The following is a 26,878-nucleotide window of genomic DNA, read 5'->3' as shown; positions in this document are numbered from 1 at the left end:
AATAAATGCAGAAAAAGCGTTTGCAAAATTCAACATCCATTCCTGAAAAAAACACTCAACAAACTGAGAAGAGATGGAATGTACATCAACATAATAAAGGCCATATATGACAAGCCCACATATAACATCATATTCAATGATGAAAAGCTGAAAGTTTTCCTTTATGATCAGGAACAAAACAAGGATGCCCACTCTCACAATTTTTATTCAACATAGCATTGGAAGTCTTACCCAGGGCAATTAGGCAAGAAGAAAAAATAAAAGGTACTCAAATTAGAAAGGAAAAAGTAAAACGGTCACTATTTGAGGATGACATGATCTTATATATAGAATACTCGAAAGACTCCACCAAAAAACTTTTAGAACTAATAAACAAACTCAGTAAAGTTGCAGGATACAAAATCAACATACAGAGACACATTGTGTTTCCATACACTAATAAAAAACTGTCAGAAATAAAAATTAATAAAATAATTCCCAGTTATAATTCCATCAATAAGAATAAAATACTTAGGAATAAAATTAACCAAGGAGGTGAACTACCTGAAAAATAAAAACTATAAGACAGTGAGGAAAGAAATTGAAGAATACACAAATAAATGGAAAGCTATTCATGGATTGGGAAGAATTAATATTGTTATAATGTTCATACTACCCAAAGTAATATGCAGATTTAATGCAATTGCTATCAAAATTTCAATGGCATTTTTCACAGAAATAGAACAATTCTAAAATTTGTTCAGAATCACAAAAGAATCTGAATGGCCAAAGCAATTTTAAGAACGAAAAACAAAGCTGGAGGCATCATGCTCCCTGGTTTCAAATTATATTACACAGCTACAGTAATCAAAGCATTATGGCACTGGCATAAAAACAGATACATAGATCAATGAAATAGCATAGACAGCCCAGGAATTAACCCACACTTATATGGGCAACTGATCTACAACAAAGGAGACAAGAATATACAATGGTGAAAAGACAACCTCTTCAATAAATGGTGTTGGGAGAACTGGACAGCTACATGTAAAATAATCTAACTAAACTACTTTTCACACCATATACAAAAATAAACTCAAAATTGATATAGATTTAAATATAAGACCTGAAACCGTAAAAATCCTAGAATAAAACATAGGCACTACACTCTTTGATGTTGGTCTTAACAACATTTCTTTGGATCCGTTTCGTCAGGCAAAAGCAACAACAAAAAAATAAGCAAATGGGACTACATAAAACTAAAAAGCTTTTGAATAAAAAAAATTTTTTTTCAAAGAAACGAAAAGGCCACCTACTGAGTAGGAGAATATATTTGCAAACAGTATATCCAATAAGGGGTTAATATACAACATATACAAAGAACTCATACAATTCAACATTCAGAAAAATAAACAACCTGATTAAAAAATGGGCAGAGGATCTGAATAGACATTTTTCCAAAGAAGACATCAGAGTGGCCAACAGGTACATAAAAAGATGCTCAACATCATTAATTATTAGGGAAACGCAAATCAAAACCATGATAGCAACTCATATCCATTAGAATGGCTATTATCAAAAAGGCAAGAAATAAGTGTTGGCAAGGATGTGGGAAAAAGGGAACCCTTGTGCATTGTTGATGGGAATGTAAATTGGTGCAGCCACTATGGAAAATAGTATGGCAGTTCCTCAAAAAATTAAAAATAGAACTACCATATGATCAAGTAATTCCACTTCTGGGTATTTATCCAAAGAAAACAAAACCCCTAATTTAAAAAGATATATGCACTCCCACGTTTATTTCAGCATTATTTACAATATCCAAGACATGGGAACAACCTGAGTGTCCTTCAGTGAATAAAGTTGATGTGATATATATGTGTGTGTGTGTACACACACACACACATACACACACACACAGTGGAATTCTATTCAACCATAAAAAAATAAAATCCTTCCATTTGTGACAAATGAATGGACCTTTAGGGCATTATTATGCTAAGTGAAATAAGTCAGAAAAAGTCCAATACCATATGTTCTCACTTATATCTTAAATTAAAAAAAATAAACAAACAAAAATAAACAACAAAAAACCCAAGGGCATAGATACAGAAAGCAGATTGGTAGTTGCCAGAGGCATGGGTTAGGAGTTGGGCAAAATGGGTAAAGGCAGTCAAAAGGTACAAACTTCCAGTTGTAAAATAAATGTCATGGGGATGCAATGTAAAACATGGTGACTATAGTTTATAATACTGTATTGCATATTTGAAAGTTGTTATGAGAGTAGATGTTCAAAGTTCTCATCACATGAAAAAAAATTGTAACTATGCGTGGTGACAGATGTTAACTACACTTATTACGGTGATCGTTTCATAATGTATACAATTATTGAATTATTATATTGTACATCTGAAACTAATATAATGTCAAATGGCAATTATACTTCAATAAAAAAGAAGCCTCCTCATACAAATCCAAGATTGCTGTTGTCATTACCATAGATGAACAGTGTCTCTGGGAAATCTGTTGTCTGGGGCTTCAAAACAGACTTGAGGTTCTTTAATGCAGTGATGGGTACCTTTCAGGAGTCTGGTGAAGCAGACCTGATGGTTGTTTTTTTCTCAAAATCCTAACTTGTGTGCATCTTCAATAAGAAGTCTTTATCATATCCAGATATATCCAGTTGACCAATCTGTTACATAGTTTTACTGAAGACAGTTTTTATGATGTCTTGTGATCAACTGTGTAAAGTGTTCCAGTTTTAACTTGTGATATTTTTGTAATGAATTGTTTATAATATGTTGTAGCTGTACTTAACTTAGCCCATCTTTCACTTAGGGTAATTGTTTACAGACATAATTATGTGAGCACTGTTGATTTGGAGTTGACCACCTGTTAATATGCAGAAGAGATAGATGATAGTTCTTGATTCTTGTGATGAATGTCTCTATATGTTAATGATTTGTTGGTTAGCACTTAAGGTACTAGAATTGATATACACGTAATATAGCATGCTTCGGAAATACAATTTATTATTTAATCTAGATGTTTAACAACACTATTAAAATATAAACTTTTCCAAGGGTGTAATTTTTCCATGTATAATTTACAGTCTCTTTAGAAAAATAAATATGGTGTCTATAGAATGTGCTATGTGCATTTATAACAGCTATTTATATATTATGGTGTCAGTATTTTTAAATTACATGTTTTACATAGATATGTGGGAAAACATTTTTAAGGTGGGTGTACAGTTACGACTCTAACTACATGATACTTTTTTTTTGTTTTTTTTGTTTTTTTGTTTTTTGGTTTTTTGCGGTATGTGGGCCTCTCACTGTTGTGGCCTCTCCCGTTGTGGAGCACAGCCTCCAGACGCACAGGCTCAGCGGCCATGGCTCACGGGCCCAGCCTCTCTGTGGCATGTGGGATCTTCCCGGACTGGGGCACGAACCCGTGTCGCGTGCATTGACAGGTGGACTCTCAACAACTGCGCCACCAGGGAAGCCCGATACTTGTTTTTATAGTAGTAAAATATTATGCTGCATTATTACTTGCATAATCCTCATTTCACCACAAGTTAACCAACACTCTAACTGATAATACAGACACTAAACTAGGATTTAATAAAGATTTTAGGTTAAAATACAAGTTGCTCATGCCAATATTCTGAAGTAGTAAGTACAGTTTTTCAACAGTGGTGTGATTGGCCTCATAATTGGGTTGGGTTTTTCCTCTTTACTAAGAAGAAATTTATTGAATACAGGAAAATTTGTATGCCGTGTGGGAGTATGTATTATAAAACCTTTAAATTTCTTTGGGGAAGAGGGGGAGGTATACAAATTCCAAGCTTACCAGAACCTATACCATTTAAGATGGTTTGGAGATTAGGGCATGTCTGGTATAACCATCTTGGAAAAATCACTCTACAGAGGTAGGCTTCAAAGTAGTTTTAAAATGATCCTTCTATTAAAGGTTTTAGTCATTTACATTGACTAAAATTTAAATAAAGTTATCATCTTCCTTCATAAAAGATCCATAGCAAAGAGTGAGAAAAGTTAGCTGTATCCCCCTTGAGATTAGGAAAAAGCTAAGGGTTGCCACCACGATCAATATTAGAGATCCTGGCAAACACATATGTCAAAAAGGAAATAATAAGTAGAAGGATAAAACACTCGTTTTTTGCAGAATCAACAAACTACAGAATTAATAAGGAAATTCAGGAATCCTACCAGATAAAAGATTAAATTATAAAAATCAATAGCATTTAACTATATTAGCAATAATCAATTAGAAATATAATGTAAAATTATCAACAAAAGCAATAAAACATCCACATATTAACTTAATTAGGCATATGTAAAACCTTAATGGGGAAATTTTCATAACACTATGAAAAAAGTGTTATGTGTCTTCACAAAGAAGACTATCTGAAAAATGGAAAGTTATTCCAACAAGTGAATAATATAAAAGTGTCAATTTTCTCTAAAATAATCTATAAATTCAACACAATGCAAATCAAAATCGTAGTTGGATTTTGTTGTTGAACTTGATAAACTTACTCTAAAATTTATATGAAAAAATAACACATACTTCAGTCAATCCTGAACAAAGGAGACCTATCCTCCAAATATTAAGACAAATTTCAAACTTATATTAATAAAAATAGTATAATATTGTTGCAATAACATAATAACATACAAATACAACAGAGTAAAAACTTGGAGTCAGATCTATTTATTTAAAGAAAGTAAACACTGAATGTCCACCAACAGAGGAATGGATAAAGATGTGGTACCTATATACAATGGAATATTACTCAGCCATAGAAAGGAATGAAATTGGGTCATTTGTAAAGATGTGGATGGACCTAGGGAGTGCCATACAGAGTGAAGTAAGTCATAAAGAGGAAAACAAATATCATATAATAATATGTGATATATGCTTGCATATATGTGGAAAGCAAGTATCATGTAATAATATGTGATATATGCTTGAATATATGTGGAATCTAGAAAAATGGTATAGATGATCTTATTTGCAAAGAAGAAATAGAGACGCAGACATAGAGAACAAACGTATGGATACCAATGGGGAAAGGGGTGGGTTGGGAGGAATTGGGAGACTGGGACTGACACATATACATTATTGATATTATGTATAAAAAAGACAACTGATGGAAACATACAATATAGCACAGGGGACTCTATCTAATGCACTGTAGTAACCTAAATGGGAGGGAAGGCTAAAAGGGAGGGGATATCTCTATGTGTATGGCTGATTCATTTTGTTGTGCAGTGGAGGCTAACACAATGTTGTAAAGCAACCATACTCCAATAAAAATTCATAAAAAAAGAAAGTAAACTATAAAGGTGGCAAAAACAAGTAAAATGGGGAAGAGCTGAATTGTTTAAGACATGGTATTGAGAAAACTGGCTCACTATATGGAGAAAAAAATTAAATGGATACCAGCTAATGGCACATAGAAAGGTAGATTCTGGCATTATTAAAGATCTGACTGTGACAAACGTATAAATAGAAGATAATATAGCCCAATATCTTTGTGACCAGAGGTGGAAAGGACTTTATAAACAAAACTTATAAAGCACAAATGATGAGGCCAAAATTTGATTACAAATGATGTTCTGTTCAACAAACAACACCATGAACAAAATGAAGAGATGAATGACAAATTGTGAAAGAATACCTGCAATGTATAAAACAGATAAGGGACTAATAACTAAAATATAGGAACTCTTGAAAATCAAAAAGAAAAATCTATCTAGAAAACCCAGTCTGTCTAGAAACCCCAGAATCAGAACACTTCTCACTCCTTTCACTGTATTTGTCTGGCCTGAGCTGCCATTATTTCATACCTGGATTAATCTAATTATCTTGGTCACTCTTTATTGTCTAACTCACTCCCTAAGTGATCTCATGCATATTATATCTTTAAATATCATCTACATGATGATGACTCTTAAATTTCTATCTCGAGTTCACACCTCTTCTCTAATTTGGCTACACGTGTAGCCAAATACTTACTTGATATTTCCACATCTTAAACTTTATTTCAAACTTCTCCATTTCATTAAATGACAACTATTTCCGTTGGTCCAGACCAAAAACCTTGAAATTATCTTTTTCTGCTCTTTCCCCCTCCCATCTCACATCTAGACCATCAAAATATCTCATTGGATCTACCTTAAAAACCCATCCTAAATATGACCACTGCTCATCACTTCCAAGCTACCGTCATCTCATCATCTCTAAACAGAATTACTGCATTGCTTCCTAGATCATCTCCCTAATTCCTTCCTTGCCTACTTATAATCTCTCCTCAACACAGCAATCGGATTGATCGTGTTAAAATGTAAGTCAGATCATGTCACTCCTCTGCTTAAAATCTTCCAATGGCCTCCCAATCCACTCAAAGTTCCTATTATGGCCTGTAAAACCCAACATAATCTGCTTCCTGCTCTTCTTCCACTTTTAACTTTCTGACCTTTTCGCCTACACTTCTCCCTGTGGCCTACTCAATTCCAGAATACTAGCAGTCTTGCTCTTCTTGATCAGAACGAATACACTCTTGCTTCAGGGTCCTTACCCTTGCTGTTCATTTTTCTTGGAATTTTCTCCCCTTCCTCGAATACACTTCTCATAGTTGTCTCCCTAGCTCCTTATATCCATCAGGTCTCAAATTAAATGTCACTGCCTCAGGAAGATTTATACACCTCTCCCTCCACCCTGTCACACTATCTTCTTCTGCTTCCTTCATAGAGCTTACCTAATTTTGTAAATATGTATGTATCTATTAGTTTCTCGCTTATTACCTGCTTTCTCGCCTAGACTGTAAAATTTATGAGGGCAGAGGTCACATTGGTTTTACTAAACAATTTGCACTACAATATTTATTAGTGAACACCCAATTTTTTTTCATTAGACATTTGTATTTCTTCCTTCATAAATTTCCTGTCTATATACTCATTTTTCTTTTGCTACTCTTTAAAAAAAATAAGTATCCTATATGTAGTAACAATATCTTATGTGTTAAACATCTTTTTAGGGTCTCAAACTTAGAAAAATCTATCTCCACCCAGAATTCAGATAAATTTTCACCTATATTTTCTTTTATTTTTAAGCTATTTTGCCTTTAATATGTTTGTAATTTATTTTAGCATATGGTAATAAACAGAGATCTAATTTTGTTTTTGGCAAGAGACAACTTGTCCTAAAGCCATATATAGTCCTCTCTCGGTATCCATGGGGGCTTGGTTCCAGGAACCACCATAGATACAAAAATCCATGCTTAAGTCTCATATAAATGGTACAGTATTTGCATATAACCTACACACATCCTCTCATATACTTTAAATCATCTCTAGATTACTTATAATATCTAATATAATGTAAATACTATGTAAATAGTTGTAAATAAAATGTAAATGCTATGTAAATAGTTCCTGGCCCATGGCAAATTAAAGTTTTGGTATTTGAAGCTTTCTGTAATTTTTTTCTGAATACAGTTGACCCATGAACAACACAGGGTTAAGGATGCCAACCTTCCACACAACTGAAAATCCACATATAAGGACTTCCCTGGTGGTGCAGTGGTTAAGGCTCCGTGCTCCCAATGCAGGGGACCCAGGTTTGATACCTTGTCAAGGAACTAGATCCCACATGCATGCTGCAACTAATAGTATGCATGCCACACCTAAGGAGCCTGCAATCAACAACTAAGGATCCCGCCTGCTGCAGCTAAGACCTGGTGCAACCAAATAAATAAATAAATATGTTTTAAAAATGATATAAAAAATGAAAATCCACATATAACTTTATGGTTGGCTCTCCATATTTGTGTTTCCTCATCTGTGGATTCAACCAATCACGGATTGGGTAGTACTTTAGTACATATTTATTGGAAAAAATCTGCATATAAGAGGACCTGTGCATTTCAAATCCATGTTGTTCAAGGATCAACTATATTTTCAGTCTGTAGTTGGTTGAATCCATGGATGTAGTTGGTTGAACCAGTGAATATGGAGGGCTGACTGTATTGATCAATTTTTCTTTCCTGCCATTGAAATGCTAGATTTTTCTAATATTAAACTTGTATATACACTCAGCATTAGAGGCAAGAGGAAAGATTTCTATGCTATTGTGATGATATTAATACAGGACCACAAGAATGTCTGACTTTTATTAGTTACTCCTCTCCTTGAGGCTTTTGAAAAACTTTGACTTAAAGTCCTAAACAAAGCTTCCTCATTCTAGCCCCTTGAAACTAAGATAGCTCGATCTGCAGTTCAGGCATAACACAGAAAACCAGTTATATGAGTCTTAACTCATATAACCAGTTTACCCATTTGCAGGCACAGATCAACTTACCACATGGAAATAGGCAGTGAAATAGAGAGTGCTGAGATGAGAGAAACAGTAACACTGCCCACTAGTAAGGCATTGTCCAACAAATATCCTGGGTTCTGACTAATCAGTTTAATAACATTTCCTTAGTGAGGAGACCTAAGGAGGGAGGTAGAAAGAAGAAATGTGGGCTAGTAGTGGAATAATTGTATTCCCACAGCTGTTGACAAAAATAGAACTTTGAGTCGGTTTCAGGGATTTTTTTTTGTCCTATTAATTAATTTTTAACAGTACCATGCTGCTTTAATTATTGTACCTTTATAATACACTGTAATATTGGGTTGTGTTAGTCTACTCTCATTAATCTTTTTTATTAAAGAGTAGTTGATTTACAATATTATGTTAGTTTCAGGCGTACAGCATAATGATTCAGGTTTTTTCTGATTATATTCCATTATAGGTTATCACAAGATATTGAATATAAATCCCTGTGTTATGCAGTACATCTTTGTTGTTTATCTATTTTATATATAGTAGTTTGTATCTGTTAATTCCATACTCCTAATTTGTCCCTTCCTCCTTTCCTCTCCTCTTTGGTAACCATAAGTTTGTTTTCTATGTCTGTGAGTCTGATTCTGCTTTGTATATAGACTCATTTTATATTATTGTATTATTTTTTAGTTTCCACATATAAGTGTTATCATATAGTATTTGTCTTTCTCTGTCTGACTGACTTCACTATGTATTATATTCTCTAGGTCCATTCATCTCATTCATCTTTTAAAATACTTCTTGGATCTTCTTGTCCAGGCATTCCTTATTCTTCCAAATGAACTTTACATACAATCATTTCATTTAAGTATAAAAATGTCCAATTGTGATTTTGATTAGAACTGCTTCAAATCTATAAATTATTTAAGGTAAATCACCTCCTATTAAATAATGGTATTTTTCAAAGTTCCATTCTCAGCTCAATGTTATTGTCACTTTACACACTATCTCACTAGGTGATCTCACATATGATCATGATTTCAACTATCATTTATTGTAGTTACTGGTGACTGTTAAAGCTCAACATTTTTACAGATATTTCTTCCAAATTACAAACCCATACTCAAATTGAGTACAGCCTCCTATTCTTTTTTTTTTTTTTTTTCAGTACGTGGTCCTCTCACTGTTGTGGCCTCTTCCGTTGAGGAGCACAGGCTCCAGACGCGCAGGCTCAGCGGTCATGGCTCACGGGCCCAGCCACTCTGCGGCATGTGGGATCTTCCCAGACTGGGGCACAAACCCATGTTCCCTGCATCGGCAGGTGGTCTCTCAACCACTGCACCACCAGGGAAGCCCAACCTCCTATTCTTATCAGTGTTCTCTTTTCCACCTTGATGTCTTACAGGTACCTTATATTCAAGACAATCAAAAATAAACTTAATACCTTCCCCCTCTAAATAAACAAACAAACAAAAACACCCCATATTTCATGCTTTTTTATCTTCTTTTGTGAGTGGTACCACCATCTAGGTGTTTAATCCAAAAAATCAGTTTGTAATCCTTAACTCTCTCTTACCCTCTAACACCTGTACAATCATCATGTCCTATTGATTATCCATTAACATCCCTCAAACCCAACTAATTCTCTCAATCCTCGTTTCCTACCACTTTTGTTAAAGTCACTATCATCACTTGTATGTACTACTACAACAAACTTCTAAATGTTTTCCCTGCTTCCAATGTATCCCCTTTCTCCTTTTACTCATTTATTGATGATTTTAGTACCTGGATCACCATCTTCCTTTCTAACCCAATCTCTACCACTCTTCTAAGTAATTTTAAAGTCTATATGGATGACTCATCCAACACTCTAGCCTTTCAGTCCCTTGATCTCAATTCCAGTAACTTTCACTTCTACTTTGCTTTAGCCCCTGGTCAAACCTCAGACCATCTCGTCACCTGGAATTGCTCTTCTTAAGTCTTAAAATTAAGCCACACTCACTGTTTCCACTCCCAAATCTCACAATTACTCTTTATTCCATTATAATCTGGCTTCTTTTCCCACCAATTTATGAAAAGCACCAGCCATTCCTCTGTTGCTATATCCAATGGGAAATTTTATGTTATCTTATTTAATCTCTCTGTGGAAGCTGAAACTGTTGACCTCTTCATCTTTGAAATGATCTTTTAAACATTTTTGATACAATCTTATCCTGGTTTTTCATCTAACATCTTGCTCACTTTTTCTCACGCTTACCTTTCAATTAGTATCTCCCTTAAAAGTTGGTTTTCCTCAGGGTATCATTCTGGGATTCCTACTGTCCCATTAAATATACTCTTCCAGGGTGACTGTGTTTATTTCTTTGCCTTCAATTACTACTTAAATGTTGATGTCTTTCACATTTATTCCCTCAGATCCTACCTTTCTTTTGAGCTTTGGACCTTTATGTCTATTAGATATCTCTATTGGGTTGTCTTACACACATCACAAATTCAAGAAATTCAAATGTGAACTCACCATCATCCATTCTTCCCCATCCAAATCAGTTTCTGCCCATGTTCCCTATATTGGTGAATCACATTACCATATATCTAGTTGTCCAGGCCAAAAATGTGGGAATCATTCCAGGATTTTTCTCCAAATATCTGGCTGTCATTCAAGAATCCTTCTCCTTCTCATCTTCCATATCCAATTAATCAAATCTTGTTGATTCTACATACTTGATCTTTTTAGAACCCTTTCCTCAATGTTAAATTTCATCTCTCTTACTACTGAATCTTTACATATTGCATTCCCCACATATGGAACTCTATTTTCCCTACTTTTCTTCCACACTATCATTTACCTGTATCCGTACTTCTCATTCTTTAGATTAGTGGTTCATAAGCTGTAGTTCCATATCCAGCAACATCAGAATCACCTAGGAACTTGTTTGAATAAGAAAATTCTTGAACCCTATCCCAGACCTACTGAATCAGAGGCTCTGGGGTTATTCCCAGAAATCTATGATTTAACAAACTTTCCAGGTGACTCTGAAGCATGCTAAAGTTTGAGAACTACTGATTTAGATCTCAGCTATCACCTACTCTGGGAAACAATCCTTGACCATTCAAACTTTAGATTAGGTACCCTATTCTACACTTCCATGGCACATTTTTAAAGCCCCTATTTAACAGTTAAAACATGGGATTATAATTACTGGTTTACTTATCTATCATAATAGCCCAAGTTTTTTTAGGGTATGAAAAAGTATTATTCCCCACTCTTTCCATAATTTCTAATATTTCTCCTGCACCCAGTAAGCCTCCAGTAAGTGTTTATTCAATGAATGAATGCAGGGAAGACAATGTGGTCAAGATTATGGTAACCGTACATTTAGTATTAGAAGTTTAGTATATGACTGGAGTTAGAACTTAGTCTGTACTAAGAGGACAAGAACTTTATCTATGGCTGACTTTACGAAACAGTTTGTGGTCTGGGACAGGCCACTCTCTGGTCATGATTAGGAGCTCAGTCAATAACAAAGTTCAACTTCAGATCTAGAGAGGGTTAGAAGCTCAATCTGTATTCAGTGCTAAAGACAATATAAGGCTCCATGTGTGGCAAGTGTTGAGTATGTCTTTGATTAAACAAAAGACCTAAGGTGGTGGAATATGGTGGAAGAGGAAGATGCGGAGATCACCTTCCTCCCCACAGATATATCAGAAATACATCTACACATGGAACTGCTCCTATAGAACACCCACTGAACACTGGCAAAAGATGTCAGACCTCCCTAAAGGCAAGAAACTCCCCACGTACCTGGGTAGGGAAAAAGAAAAAAAACAGAGACAAAAGAATAGGGATGGGACCTGAACCAGAGGGAGGGAACTGTGAAGGAGGAAAGGTTTCCACACACTAGGAATCCCCTTCATGGCCAGAGACTTTGGGTGGCAGAGGGTGAAAGCTTCGGATACATGGAGGAGAATGCAGCAACAGGGTTGCAGAGGGCAAAGTGGAGAGATTCCCGCACAGAGTATCGGTGCCAACCAGCACTCACCAGCCAGAGAGGCTTGTCTGCTCACCCGCTGGGGTGAGTGGGGGCTGGGAGCTGAGGCTCGGGCTTTGGTAGCATCATAGGGAGAGGATGGGGGTTGGTGGCGTGAACACAGCCTAAAGAAGTTAGTGTGCCACAGCTAGCTGAGAGGGAGTCCAGGAAAAATTCTGGACCTGCCAAAGAGGCAAGAGACATTTTCTTCCCTCTTTGTTTCCCAGTACGCGAGGAGAGGGGATTAAGTGCACTGCTTAAAGGAGCTCCAGAGATGGTTGCGAGCCACGGCTAACAGCGTGGACCTCAGAGACGGGCATGAGACGCTAAGGCTGCTGCTGTCATCACCAAGAAACCTGTGAGCGAGCATAGGTCACTATCCACACTGCCCCTCCCGGGAGCCAGGGCAGCCCGCTACTGCCAGGGTCCTGTCATCCAGGGACAACTTCCACGAGAGAAAACACGGCATGCCTCAGGCTGTTGCAATGTCATGCCAGCCTCTGCCATCACAGTCTCGCCCCGCATCAGTACCCCTCCCTCCCACCAGCCTGAGTGAGCCAGAGCCCCCGAATCAGCTGCTCGTTTAACACTGTACTGTCTGAGCAAAGAACAGACACCCTCAGGTGACCAACATGCAGAGGCAGGGCCAAATCCAAAGCTGAATCCCGAGAGCTGTGCGAACAAAGAAGAGGAAGGAAAATTTCTCCCAGCAGCTCAGGATGTGGCTTAAATCTCCACAATCAACTTGATGTACCCTGCATCTGTGGGAAACCTGAATAGACAACGAATCATCCCAAATTGAGGAGGTGGACTTTGAGAACAAGATATGTTAATTTTTGCCCTTTTCCTCTTTTTGTAAGGGTGTATGTGTATGCTTCTCTGTGAGATTTTGCCTGTAAAACTTTGCTTTCACCATTTGTCCTAGGGTTCTCTCTGTCCGTTTTATTTTTATCATTTTCTTTGCATTAAAAAAAATCTAACTAATTATTTTTTATTTTAATAACTTTATTTTATTCTATTTTAAACCCTTCCTTTCTTTCTTTCTTTCTTTCTTTCTTTCTTTCTTTCTTTCTTTCTTTCTTTCTTTCTTTCTTATTTTCTCCCTTTTCTTCTGAGCCGTGTGGATGAAAGGCTCTTGGTGCTCCAGCCAGGAATCAGTGCTGTATCTTTGAGGTGGGACAGCCAACTTCAGGACACTGGTCCACAAGAGACCTCCAAGCTCCACGTAATATCAAAAGGTGAAAATCTCCCAGAGATCTCAGTCTCAACACCAAGATGCAGCTTCACTCAACGACCAGCAAGCTACAGTGCTGGACACCCTATGCCAAACAACTAGCAAGACAGGAACACAACACCAGCCATTAGTAGAGAGGCTGCCTAAAATCATAATAAGGCCACAGATACCCCAAAATATACCACCAGATGTGGAACTGCCCACCAGAAAGACAAGATCCAACCTCATACACCAGAACACAGGCACTAGTCCCCTCCACCAGGAAGCCTACAAAACCCATTGAACCAACCTTAGCTACTGGGGACAGACACCAAAAACAACGGGAACTACGAATCTGCAGCCTGAAAAGAGGAGACCCCAAACACAGTAAGATAAGCAAAATGAGAAGACAGAAAAATACACAGCAGATGAAGGATTAAGTTAAAACCCCACCAGACCTAACAAATGAACAGGAAGTAGGCAGTCTACCTGAAAAAGAATTCAGAATAATGATAGTAAAGATGATCCAAAATCTTGGAAACAGAATAGAGAAAATGTAAGAAATATTTAACAAGGCCCTAGAAGAACTAAAGAGGAAACAGGCAGTGATGAACAACAGAGTAAATGAAATTAAAAATACTCTTGATGGGATCAATATCAGAATAACTGAGGCAGAAGAACGGTAAGTGACCTGGAAGACAAAATAGTAGAAATAAATACTGCAGAGGAGAATAAAGAAAAATGAATGAAAAGAACTGAGGACAGTCTCAGAGACACCTGGGAAAACATTAAATGCACCAACATTCGAATAGGGGTCCCAGAAGAAAAAGAGAAAAAAAAAAGGATTGAGAAAATATTTGAAGAGATTATAGTTGAAACTTCCCTAATATGGGAAAGGAAATATTTAATCAAGTCCAGGAAGCACAGACAGTCCCATAAAGGATAAATCTAAGAAGAAACACACCAAGACACATATTAATCAAACTATCAAAAATTAAATACAAATAAAACATATTAAAAGCAGCAAGGGGAAACAACAAATAACACACAAGGGAATCCCGTAAGTGTAAAAGCTGATGTTACAGCAGAAACTCTGCAAGCCAGAAGGGAGTGGCAGGACATATTTAAAGTGATGAAGGAGAAAAACGTGCAACCAACATTACTCTACCCAGCAAGGATCTCATTCTGATTTGATGGAGAAACTAAACCTTTACAGACAAGCAAAAGCTGAGCGAGTTCAGCACCACCAAATCAGCTTTACAACAAATGCTAAAGGAACTTCTCTAGGCAAGACACACAAGAGAAGGAAAAGACCTACAATAACAAACACAACACAATTAATAAAATGGGAATGGCAACATACATATCAATAATTACCTTAGATGTAAATGGATTAAATGCTCCCACCAAAAACCAAAGACTGGCTGAATGGATACAAAAACAAGACCCACATATATTCTGTCTACAAAACACCCACTTCAGACCTAGGGACACATTCAGACAGAAAGTGAGGGGATAGAAAAAAAGATATTCCATGCAAATGGAAATCAAAGGAAAGCGGGAGTAGCAATTCTCATATCAGACAAAATAGACTTTAAAATAAAGTCTATTGCAAGAGATAAAGAAGGACACTACATAATGATTAACGGATCAATCCAAGAAGAAGATATAACAATTGTAAATATTTATGCCCCCAACATAGGAGCACCTCAATACATAAGGCAAATACTGACAGCCATAAAAGGGGAAATTGAGAGTAACACAATCATAGTAGGGGATTTTAACACCCCACTTTCACCAATGGACAGATCATCCAAAATGAAAATAAATAAGGAAACAGAAGCTTTAAATGATACATTAAGAAATATGGACACAATTGATATTTAAAGGACATTCCATCCAAAAACAACAGAATACACATTTCTCTCAAGTGCTCATGAAACATTCTCCAGGATAGATCATATCTTGGGTCACAAATCAAGCCTTGGTAAATTTAAGAAAATTGAAATTGTATCAAGTATCTTTTCTGACCACAACACTACAAGACTAGATATCAATTACAGGAAAAGATCTGTAAAAAATACAAACACATGGAGGCTAAACAATACACTACTTAATAACCAAGTGATCACTGAAGAAATCAAAGAGACAATCAAAAAATACCTAGAAGCAAATTACAATGGAGAGACGATGGGAAGATGGAGGAAGAGTAAGACACGGAGATCACCTTCCTCCCAACAGATGCACCAGAAATGCATCTACATGTGGAACAACTCGTACAGAACACCTACTGAATGGTGGCAGAAGACTTCAGACCTCGCAAAAGGCAAGAAAGGACCCACGTGCTTGGGTAGGGCAAAAGAAAAAAGAATAAACAGAGACAAAAGGATAGGGACGGGACCTGCACCAGTAGGAGGGACTGGTGAAGGAGGAAATGTTTCCACAAACTTGGAAGCCCCTTTGCAGGCGGTGAGAGCCAGTGGCGGAGGGGGAAAGCTTCAGGGCCGTGGAGGAGAGCAGAGCAACAGGGGTGCAGAGGGCAAAGTGGAGAGATTCCCCCACAGAAGTTCAGTGCCAACTGGCACTCACCAGCCCGAGAGGTTTGTCTGTCCACCCGACGGGGTGGGCGGGGCTGGGAGCTGAGGCTTGGCCTTTGGTTGGAGTGCAGGGAGAGGACTTGTGTAGGCAGCGTGATCACAGCCAGCAGGGGGTTAGTGCACCATGGATATCTGGGAGGGAGTCCGGGGAAAAGTCTGGAGCTGCCAAAGAGGCAAGAGACATTTTCTTCCCTCTTTGTTTCCTGGTGCGCAAGGAGAGGGGATTAAGAGTGCTGCTTAAAGGAGCTCCAGAAACAGGCACCAGCTGCGGCTAAAAGAGCGGACCACAGAGACGGGCATGAGACGCTAAGGATGCTGCTGCCGCCACCAAGAAGCCTGTGTGTGAACACAGGTCACTATCCACAACCCCCTTCATGGGAGCCTGTGCAGGCCACAACTGCCAGAGTCCCGGGATCCAGGAACAAGTTCCTCGGGAGAACACACGGCACAACTCAGGCTGGTGCAACGTCACCCCGGCCTCTGCCACCACAGGCTCGCCCCACACTCCGTACACCTCCCTCCCCCCGGCCTGAGTGAGCCAGAGTCCCGGAAGAGGCTGCTCCTTTAACCCCGTCCTGTCTGAGAGAAGAGTAGAAGCCCTCCGGCGACGTACACACAGAGGCGGGGCCAAATCCAAAGCTGAGCCCCGGGAGCTGTGAGAACAAAGAAGAGAAAGGGATATCTCTCCCGGCAGCCTCAGAAGCAGCAGATTTAAGCTCCACAATCAACTTGATGCACCCTGCCCCTGTGGAATACATGAATGGACAAGAATCATGCCAAATTGAGGAGGTGGTCTTTGAGAGCAAGATTTGTTATTTTTCCCCTTTTCCTATTTTTGTGATTGTCTATGTGTATGTTTCTGTGTGATATTTTGTCTGTATAGCCTTGATTCCACCATTTGTCCTAGGGTTCTATCTGTACCTTTTTTTTTTTTTTTGGTTTGGTTTTTTTTTTTTTTTTCATTAAAAAATATTTTTTCTTAATAAATATTTTTTATTTTAATAACTTTATTCTATCTTATTTTATTTTATTTTATCTTATTTCTTTCATTGCTTCCTTCCCTCCTTCCTTCCTTCCTCCCTCCCTCGCTACCCCTTCCCTCCTTTCTTTCTTTCTTCTTTCTTTCTTTCTTTCTTTCTTTCTTTCTTTCTTTCTTTCTTTCTTACTTTCTTTCTACATGTTCTCACTTTAATCCTGAGCCGTGTGGATGAAAGGCTCTTGGTGTTCCAGCCAGGAGTCACTGCTGTGCCCCTGAGGTAGGAGAGCCAACTTCAGGACACTGGTGCACAAGAGACCTCCCAGCTCCACATAATATCAAATGGTGAATATCTCCCAAGATCACCATCTCAAAAACAGCACCCAGCTTCACACAACGAGCAGCAAGCTACAGTGTTGGACACCCTATGCCAAACAACTAGCAAGACAGGAGCACAACCCCACCCATTAACAGAGAGGCTGCCTAAAATCATAATAAGTCCACAGACACCCCAAAACACACCACAAGAAGAGGACCTGCCCAGCAGAAAGACAAGATCCAGCCTCATCCACCAGAACACAGGCACTAGTCCTCTCCACCAGGAAGCCTGCACAAGCACTGAACCAGCTTTAGCCACTGGAGACAGACACCAAAAACAATGGGAACTACGAACTCGTAGCCTGCAAAAAGGAGACCCCAAACACAGTAAGATAAGCAAAATGAGAAGACAGAAAAACACATAGCAGATGAAAAAGCAAGATAAAAACCCACCAGACCTAACAAATGAAGAGGAAATAAGCAGTCTACCAGAAAAAGAATTCAGAAAAATGATAGTAAAGATGATTCAAAATTTTGGAAATAGATTAGAAAAAATGTAAGAAACTTTTAACAAAGATCTAGAAGAACTAAAGATGAAACAAGCAACAATGAACAACACAATAAATGAAATTAAAAATACTCTAGATAGGATCAGTAACAGAATAACTGAGGCAGAAGAACGGATAAGTGACCTGGAAGATAAAATAGTGGAAATAACTACTGCAGAGCAGAATAAAGAAAAAAGAAAGAAAAGAACTGAGGACAGGCTCAGAGACGTCTGAGACAACATTAAACACACCAACATTTGAATTATACGGGTTCCAGAAGAAGAAGAGAAAAAGAAAGGGATTGAGAAAATATTTGAAGAGATTATAGTTGAAAACTTCCCTAATATGGGAAAGGAAATAGTTAACCAAGTCCAGGAAGCACAGAGAGTCCCATAGAGGATAAAACCAAGGAGAAATACACCAAGGCACATATTAATCAGACTGTCAAAAATTAAACACCAAGAAAACATATTAAAAGCAGCAAGGGAAAAACAACAAACAACACACAAGGGAATCCCCATAAAGTTACCCGCTGATTTTTAAGCAGAAACTCTGCAAGCCAGAAGGGACTGGCAGGACATATTTAAAGTGATGAAGGAGAAAAACCTGCAGCCAAGATTACTCTAGCCAGCAATGATCTCATTCAGATTTGATGGAGAAATTAAAAACTTTAAACACAAGCAAAAGCTGAGAGAGTTCAACACCACCAAACCAGCTTTTACAACAAATGCTAAAGGAACTTCTCTAGGCAAGAAACACAAGAGAAGGAAAAGACCTACAATAACAAACACAAAACAGTTAAGAAAATGAGAATACGAGCATACATATCAAAAACTACCTTAATTGTAAATGGGTTAAATGCTCCAACCATAAGACACAGATTGGCTGAATGGATACAAAAACAAGACCCATATACATGCTGTCTACAAGAGACGAACTTCAGACCTAGAGACATATACAGTCAGAAAGTGGGGGATGGAAAAAGATATTCCATGCAAATGGAAACCAAAAGAAAGCTGGAGTAGCAATTCTCATATCAGACAAAATAGACTTTAAAATAAAGACTATTAAAAGAGACAAAGAAGGACACTACATAATGAACAAGGGATTGATCCAAGAAGAAGATATAACAATTGTAAATATTTAGGAACCCAACATAGCAGTCCCACAATGCATAAGGCAAATACTAACAACCATAAAAAGGGAAAATGCAGTAACACATTCATAGTAGGGGACTTTAACACACCACTTTACCCAAAGGACAGATCATCCAAAATAAAAATAAATAAGGAAATACAAGCTTTAAATGATACATAAAAAAGATGGAATTAATTCGTATTTATAGGACATTCCATTCAAAAGCAACAGAATACACCTTTTTCTCAAGTGCTCATGGAACATTCTCCAGGATAGATCATATCTTGGGTAACAAATCAAGCCTTGGTAAATTTAAGAAAATTGAAATTGTATCAAGTATCATTTGCAACAACAACGCCATGAGACTAGATATCAATTAAAGTAAAAGATCTTTAAAAAATACAAACACATGGAGGCTAAACAATACACTACATAATAACGAAGTGATCAATGAAGAAATCAAAGAGGAAATAAAAAAATACCCGGAAACAAGTGACAATGGAAACATGATGACCCAAAACCTATGGGATACAGCAAAAGCAGTTCTAAGAGGGAAGTTTATGGCAATACAATCGTACCTTAAGAAATAGGAAGCATCTCAAATAAACAAACTAACCTTGCACCTAAAGCAATTAGAGAAAGAAGAACAAAAACCCCAAAGTTAGCAGAAGGAAAGAAGTCATAAAAATCAAATCAGAAATAAATGAAAAAGAAATGTAGGAAACGATAGCAAAGATCAAAAAAGCTAAAAGCTAGTTCTTTGAGAAGATAAACAAAATTGATAGACCATTAGCCTGACTCATCAAGAAAAAAAGGGAGAAGACTTAAGTCAATAAAATTAGAAATGAAAAAGGAGAAGTAACAACTGACACTACAGAAATACAAAAGTTCATGAGAGATTACCACAAGCAACTCTATGCCAATACAAAGGACAACATGGAAGAAGTGGACACATTCTTAGAAATGCACAACCTGTCAAGATTGTATCAGGAAAAAATAGAAAATGGAACAGACCAATCACAATCACTGAAATTGAAACCGTGATTAAACATCTTCCAACAAACAAAAGCACAAGACAAGATGACTTCAGAGGCGAATCCTATCAAACATTTAAACAAGAGCTAACACCAATCCTTCCCAAACTCTTCCAAAATATAGCAGAGGAAGGAACCCTCCCAAACTCAATCTACGAGGCCACCACGACCTTGATACCAAAACCAGACAAGGAAGTCACAAATAAGAAGATTAGAGGCCAATATCACTGATGAATATAGATGCAAAAATCCTCAACAAAATTCTAGCAAACAGAATCTAAAAGCACATTAAAAGGATCATACACCATGATCAAGTAGGGTTTATGCCAGGAATGCAAGGATTCTTCAATATATGCAAATCAATCAACGTGATACACCATATTAACAAATTGAAGGAGAAAAACAATATGATCATCCCAATTGATGCAGAGAAAGATTTTGACAAAATTAAACACACATGTATGATAAAAACCCTGCAGAAAGTAGGCATAGAGGGAACTTTCCTCAACATGAGAAGCCATATATGACAAACCCACAGCCAACATCGTCCTCAATGGTGAAAAACTGAAAGCATTTCCACTACTATCAGGAACAAGACAAGGCTGCCCACTGTCACCACTCTTATTCAACATAGATTTGGAAGTTTAACCTCAGCAATCAGAGAAGAAAAGGAAATAAAAGGAATCCAAATCGGAAAAGAAGAATAAAGTTGTCACTGTTTGCAGATGACATGATAGTATACATAGAGAATCCTAAAGATGCTACCAGAAAATTACTAGAACTAATCAATGCATTTACTAATGTAGCAGGATACAAAATTAATGCACAGAAATCTCTGGCATTCCTATACACTAATGATGAATAATCTGAAAGTGAAATCAAGAAAACACTCCCATTTACCATTGCAACAAAAAGAATAAAATATCTAGGAATAAACCTACCTAAGGAATCAAACGACCTGTATTCAGAAAATTATATGACACTGATGAAATAAATTAAAGATGATATAAATAGATGGAGAGAAATACCATGTTCCTAGATTGGAAGAATCAACATTGTGAAAATGACTCTACTACCCAAAGCAATCTACAGTTTCAATGAAATCTCTATCAAACTACCACTGGCATTTTTCACAGAAGTAGAAGAAAAAATTTCACAATTTGTATGGAAATGCAAAAGACCCCAAATAGCCAAAGCAATCTTGAGAACGAAAAATGGAGCTGGAGGAATCAGGCTCCCTCACTTCAGACTATACTACAAAGCTAGAGTAATCAAGACAGTATAGTACTGGCACAAAAACAGAAAGATAGATCAATGGAACAGGATAGAAAGGACAGAGATAGACCCATGCGTATGTTGTCAACTTATCTTTGATAAAGGAGGCAGGAATGTACAGTGGAGAAAGGACAGCTTCTTAAATAAGTGGTGCTGGGAAAACTGGACAGGTACACATTAAACTATGAGGTTAGATAACTCCCTCACACCATACACAAAAATAAGCTTAAAATGGATTAAATAACTAAGTGTAAGGCCAGAAACTATCAAATGCTTAGAGGAAACCATAGGCAGAACGCTCCATGATATAAATCACAGCAATATCCTTTTTGACACACCTCCTAGCGAAATGGAAATAAAAAGATAAATAAACAAATGAGACCTAATAAAGTTAAAAGCTTTTGCACAGCAATGAAAACCATAAACAAGACCAAAAGACACCCCTCAGAATGGGAGAAAGTATTTGCAAATGAAGCAACTGACAAAGGATTAATCTCCAAAATTTATAAGCAGCTTATACAGCTCAAAAAGAAAAAAACAAAAAAAAAAACCAACCCAATCCAAAAATGGACAGAAGACGTAAATAGACATTTCTCCAAAGAAGATATACAGGCTGCCAACAAACACATGAAAGAAGGCTCAACATCATTAATCATTAGAGAAAAGCAAATCAGAATAAACTGAGATATCATCTCATCTGACTGCAGAATGGCCATCATCAAAAAATCTAGAAACAATAAATACTGGAGAGGGTGTGGAGAAAAGGGAACACTCTTGCACTGCTGTTGGGAATGTGAATTGGTACAGCCACTCTGTAGAACAGTATGTAGGTTCCTTAAAAAACTACAAATAGAACTACCTTATGACCCAGCAAACCCACTACTGGGCATATACCCTGAGAAAACCATAATTTAAATAGAGTCATGTACCAAAATGTTCATTGCAGCTCTATTTAAAATAGCCTGGAGATGGAAACAACCTAAGTGTCCATCATCGGATCAATCGATAAAGAAGATGTGGCACATATATACAATGGAATATTACTCAGCCATAAAAAGAAATGAAATTGAGCTATTTGTAATGAGGTGGATGGATCTAGAGTCTGTCATACAGAGTGTAGTCAGTCAGAAAGAGAAAGAAAAATACCATATGCTAACACATCTATATGGAATTTAGGAAAAAATATGTCATGAAGAACCTAGTGGTAAGACAGGAATAAAGATTCAGACTTACTAGAGAATGGACTTGAGGATATGGGAAGGGGGAAGTGTAAGCTGTGGCAACGCGAGAGAATGGCATAGACATATATACACTACCAAACGTAAAATAGATAGCTAGTGGGAAGCAGCCACATAGCACATGGAGATCAGTTTGGTGCTTTGTGACCACATGGAGGGGTGGGATAGGGAGAGTACGAGGGAGGGAGACACAGGAGGGAACAAATATGGGAACATATGTATAAGTAAAACTGATTCACTTTGTTATAAAGTAGAAACTAACACACAATTGTAAAGCAATTATACTCCAATAAAGATGTAAAAATATATAAATAAATAACAATGGAAACATGATGACCCAAAATCTGTGGGATGCAGCAAAAGCAGTTCTAAGAGTGAAGATTTTAGCAATACAATCCTACCTTAATAAACAGCAAACATCTCAAATAAACAACCTAACCTTGCACCTACAGCAATTAGAGAAAGAAGAACAACAACAACAAAAAAAAAAAAACCCCAAAGTTAGCAGAAGGAAAGAAATCATAAAGATCAGATCAGAAATAAATGAAAAAGAAATGGAGGGAACAATAGCAATGATCAGTAAAACTAAAAGCTGGTTCTTTGAGAAGATTAACAAAAGTGATAAACCAATGGTCAGACTCATCAAGAAAAACAGGGAGAAGACTCAAATCAATAGAATTGGAAATGAAAAAGGAGAAGTAAGAACTGACACTGTAGAAATACAAAGGATCATGAGAGATTACTTCAAGCAACTCTATGCCAATAAAATGGGCAACCTGGAAGAAATGGACAAATTCTTAGAAATGCACAACCTGCCGTGACTGAACCAGGAAGAAATAGAAAATACAGCAGAACAATCACAAGCACTGAAATTGAAACTGTGATTAAAAATCTTCCACCAAACAGAAGCTCAGGACCAGATGGCTTTACAGGCGAATTCCATCAAACATTTAGGCAAGAGCTAACACCTATCCTTCTCAAAATCTTCCAAACTATAGCAGAGGGAGCAAACACTCTCAAACTCATTCAACGAAGCCACAATCACCCTGATACCAAAACCAGACAAAGATGTCACAAAGAAAGAAAACTACAGGCCAATATCACTGATGAACATGGATGCAAAATTCCTCAACAAAATACTAGCCAACAGAATCCAACAGAACTTTCCAAGTATCATACACCATGATCAAGTAGGGTTCATTCCAGGAATGCAAGGATTCTTCTATATAGGCAAATCAATCAATGTGATACACCATATTAACTAAAAGAAGTAGAAAAACCATATGATCATCTCAATAGATGCAGAGAAAACTTTTGACAAAATTCAACACCCATTTATGATAAAAACCCTGCCGAAAGTAGGCATAGACAGAACTTTCCTCAACATAATAAAGGCCATATATGACAAACCCACAGCCAACTTCATCCTCATTGGTGAAAAATTGAAACCATTTCCACTAAGTTCAGGAAGAGGAGACGTTTGCCCACTCTCACCACTATAATTCAACATAGATTTGGAAGTTTTAGCCACAGCAATCAGAGAACAAAAAGAAATAAAAAGGATCCAATTCAGAAAAGAAGAAGTAAAGCTGTCACTGTTTGCAGATAACATGATTCTATACATAGAGAATCCTAAAGATGCTATGAGAAAACTACTAGAGCTAATGAATGAATTTGGTAAAGTAGCAGGATACAAAATTTATGAACAGAAATCTCTTGCATTCCTAATGATGAAAAATCTGAAAGTGAAATTTAAAAAGCAATCCCATTTACCATTGCAACAAGAATAAAATACCTAGGAATATACCTACCTATGGAGACAAAACACCTGTATGCAGAAAATGATAACACACTGATGAAAGAAATTAAAGATGATAGAAACAGATGGAGAGATATACCATGTGCTCAGATTGGAAGAATCAACATTTTGAAAATGACTCTACTACCCAAAGCATTCTACAGATTCAATGAAATCCCTATCAAAATACCACTGGCATTTTTCACAAAACTAGAACAATAATTTCATTTGTATGGAAACACAAAAGAACCTGAATAGCCAAAGCAATCTTGAGAAAGAAATATAAGCTGGAGGAATCAGGATCCCTGACTTCAGACTATACTACAAAGCTACAGTAATAAAGACAGTATGGTACTGACACCAAAACAGAAATATACATCAATGGAATAGGATAGAAAGCCCTGAGATAAGCCCACACACATTTGGTCACCTTATCTTTGATAAAGGAGGCAAGAATATACAGTGGAGAAAAGACAGCCCCTTCAATAAATGGTGCTGGGAAAACTGGACAGGTACATGTAAAGGTCTGAAGTTAGAACACTCCCTAACACCATACACAAAAATAAACTCAAAATGGATTAAAGACCTAAATGTAAGGCAGACACTATCAAACTCTTAGAGGAAAACATAGGCAGAATGCTCTATGACATAAATCACAGGAAGATCCTTTTTGACCCACCTCCTAGAGAAATGGAAAGAAAAACAAATTAAACAAATGGGACCTAATGAAAGTTAAAAGCTTTTGCACAGCAAAGGAAACGATAAGCAAGACCAAAATACAACCTTCAGAATGGGAGAACATATTTGCAAATGAAGCAACTAACAAGGGATTGATCTCCAAAATTTACAAGCAGCTCATACAGCTCAATAACAAAAAAACAACAACCCAATCCAAAAAGGGCAGAAGACCTAAATAGACATTACTCCAAAGAAGATATACAGACTGCCAACAAACACATGAAAGAATGCTCAACATCATTAATCATTAGAGAAATGCAAAGCAAAACTACAATGAGATATCATCTCACACCAGTCAGATTGGCCATCATCAAAAAATCTAGAAACAATGAATTCTGGAGAGGGTGTGGAGAAAAGGGAATACTTTTGCACTGTTATTGGGAATGTAAATTGATACAGCCACTATAGTGAACAGTAGGTAGGTTCCTTAAAAAACTAAAAATAGAATTACCATACGACCCAGCAATCCCACTGCTGGGCATATACCCTGAGAAGACCATAATTCAAATAGAGTCATGTACCAAAATATTAATTGCAGCTCTATTTACAATAGCCAGGACATGGAATCAACCTAAGTGTCCATCAACAGATGAATGGATAAAGAAGTTTTGGCACATATATACAATGGAATATTACTCAACCATAAAAAGAAGTGAAATTGAGTTTTTTGTAATGAGGTGGATGGACCTAGAGTCTGTCATACAGAGTGAAGTAACTCAGAAAGAGAAAAACAAATACCATATGCTAACACATATATATGCAATGTAAGGAAAAATAAATAAATAAAAAGGCCATGAAGTACCTAAGGGTAAGACAGGAATAAAAATACAGACCTACTACAGCACGGACTTGAGGATATGGGAAGGTGGAGGGTAAGCTGTGACAAAGTGAGAGAGTGGCATGGACTTATATACACTACCAAACGTAAAATAGTTAGCCAGTGGGAAGCAGCTGCATAGCACAGGGAGATCAGCTCAGTGGTTTGTGACCACCTAGAGTTGTGGGATAGGGAGGGTGGGAGGGAGCGACATGCAGGAAGGTAGAGATATAGGAACATATGTATATGTATAACTGATTCACTTTGTTATAAAGCAGAAACTAACACACCATTGTAAAGTAATTATACTCCAATAAAGATGTTAAAAGAAAAAGAATAAAGGGCTTCCGTGGTGGCGCAGTGGTTGAGAGTCCGCCTGCCAATGCAGGGGACGCGGGTTCGTGCCCCGGTCCAGGAAGATCCCACATGCCACGGAGCGGCTAGGCCCGTGAGCCATGGCTGCTGAGCCTGCACGTCCGGAGCCTGTGCTCCGCAACGGGAGAGGCCACAACAGTGAGAGGCCCGTGTACCGCAAAAAAAAAAAAAAAAAAAAAAAAGAATAAAAAATAAAATAAAATTTACGTACCTTAAAAAAAATTGGGGATATATATATATATATATATATATATATATATATATATATATATATATATAATGTAATATTATTCAGTCTTAAAAAGGAAGGAAACCCTGTCACACATTACAACATGGATGAACCATGAGGACATGATGCCAAGTGAAATAATCTAGTCACAAAATGTCAAGTACTGTATGATTTTACTTACATGAGATACCTAGGTCAAATCCATAGAGACAAGAAAGTAGAA

The 26,878-nt window shown here is 37.2% G+C and overlaps 1 protein-coding gene across 2 annotated transcripts in view; it reads right to left on the bottom strand.

The window, feature by feature from the left end:
• The window catches only part of HEPH (hephaestin), a gene marked incomplete at its 3' end in the record, with an annotated part of 96,103 nt that overhangs the window by 21,395 nt on the left and 47,830 nt on the right, over positions 1 to 26,878 (bottom strand). The gene's annotated exons all lie outside the window — the stretch shown is intronic.

This window comes from Hyperoodon ampullatus (assembly GCF_949752795.1).
Source record: "Hyperoodon ampullatus genome assembly, chromosome: X".
Lineage (NCBI taxonomy): Eukaryota > Metazoa > Chordata > Mammalia > Artiodactyla > Ziphiidae > Hyperoodon > Hyperoodon ampullatus.
The sequence above is the reverse complement of the archived record's forward strand: the minus strand, read 5'-3'. Positions and strand labels throughout refer to the sequence as shown.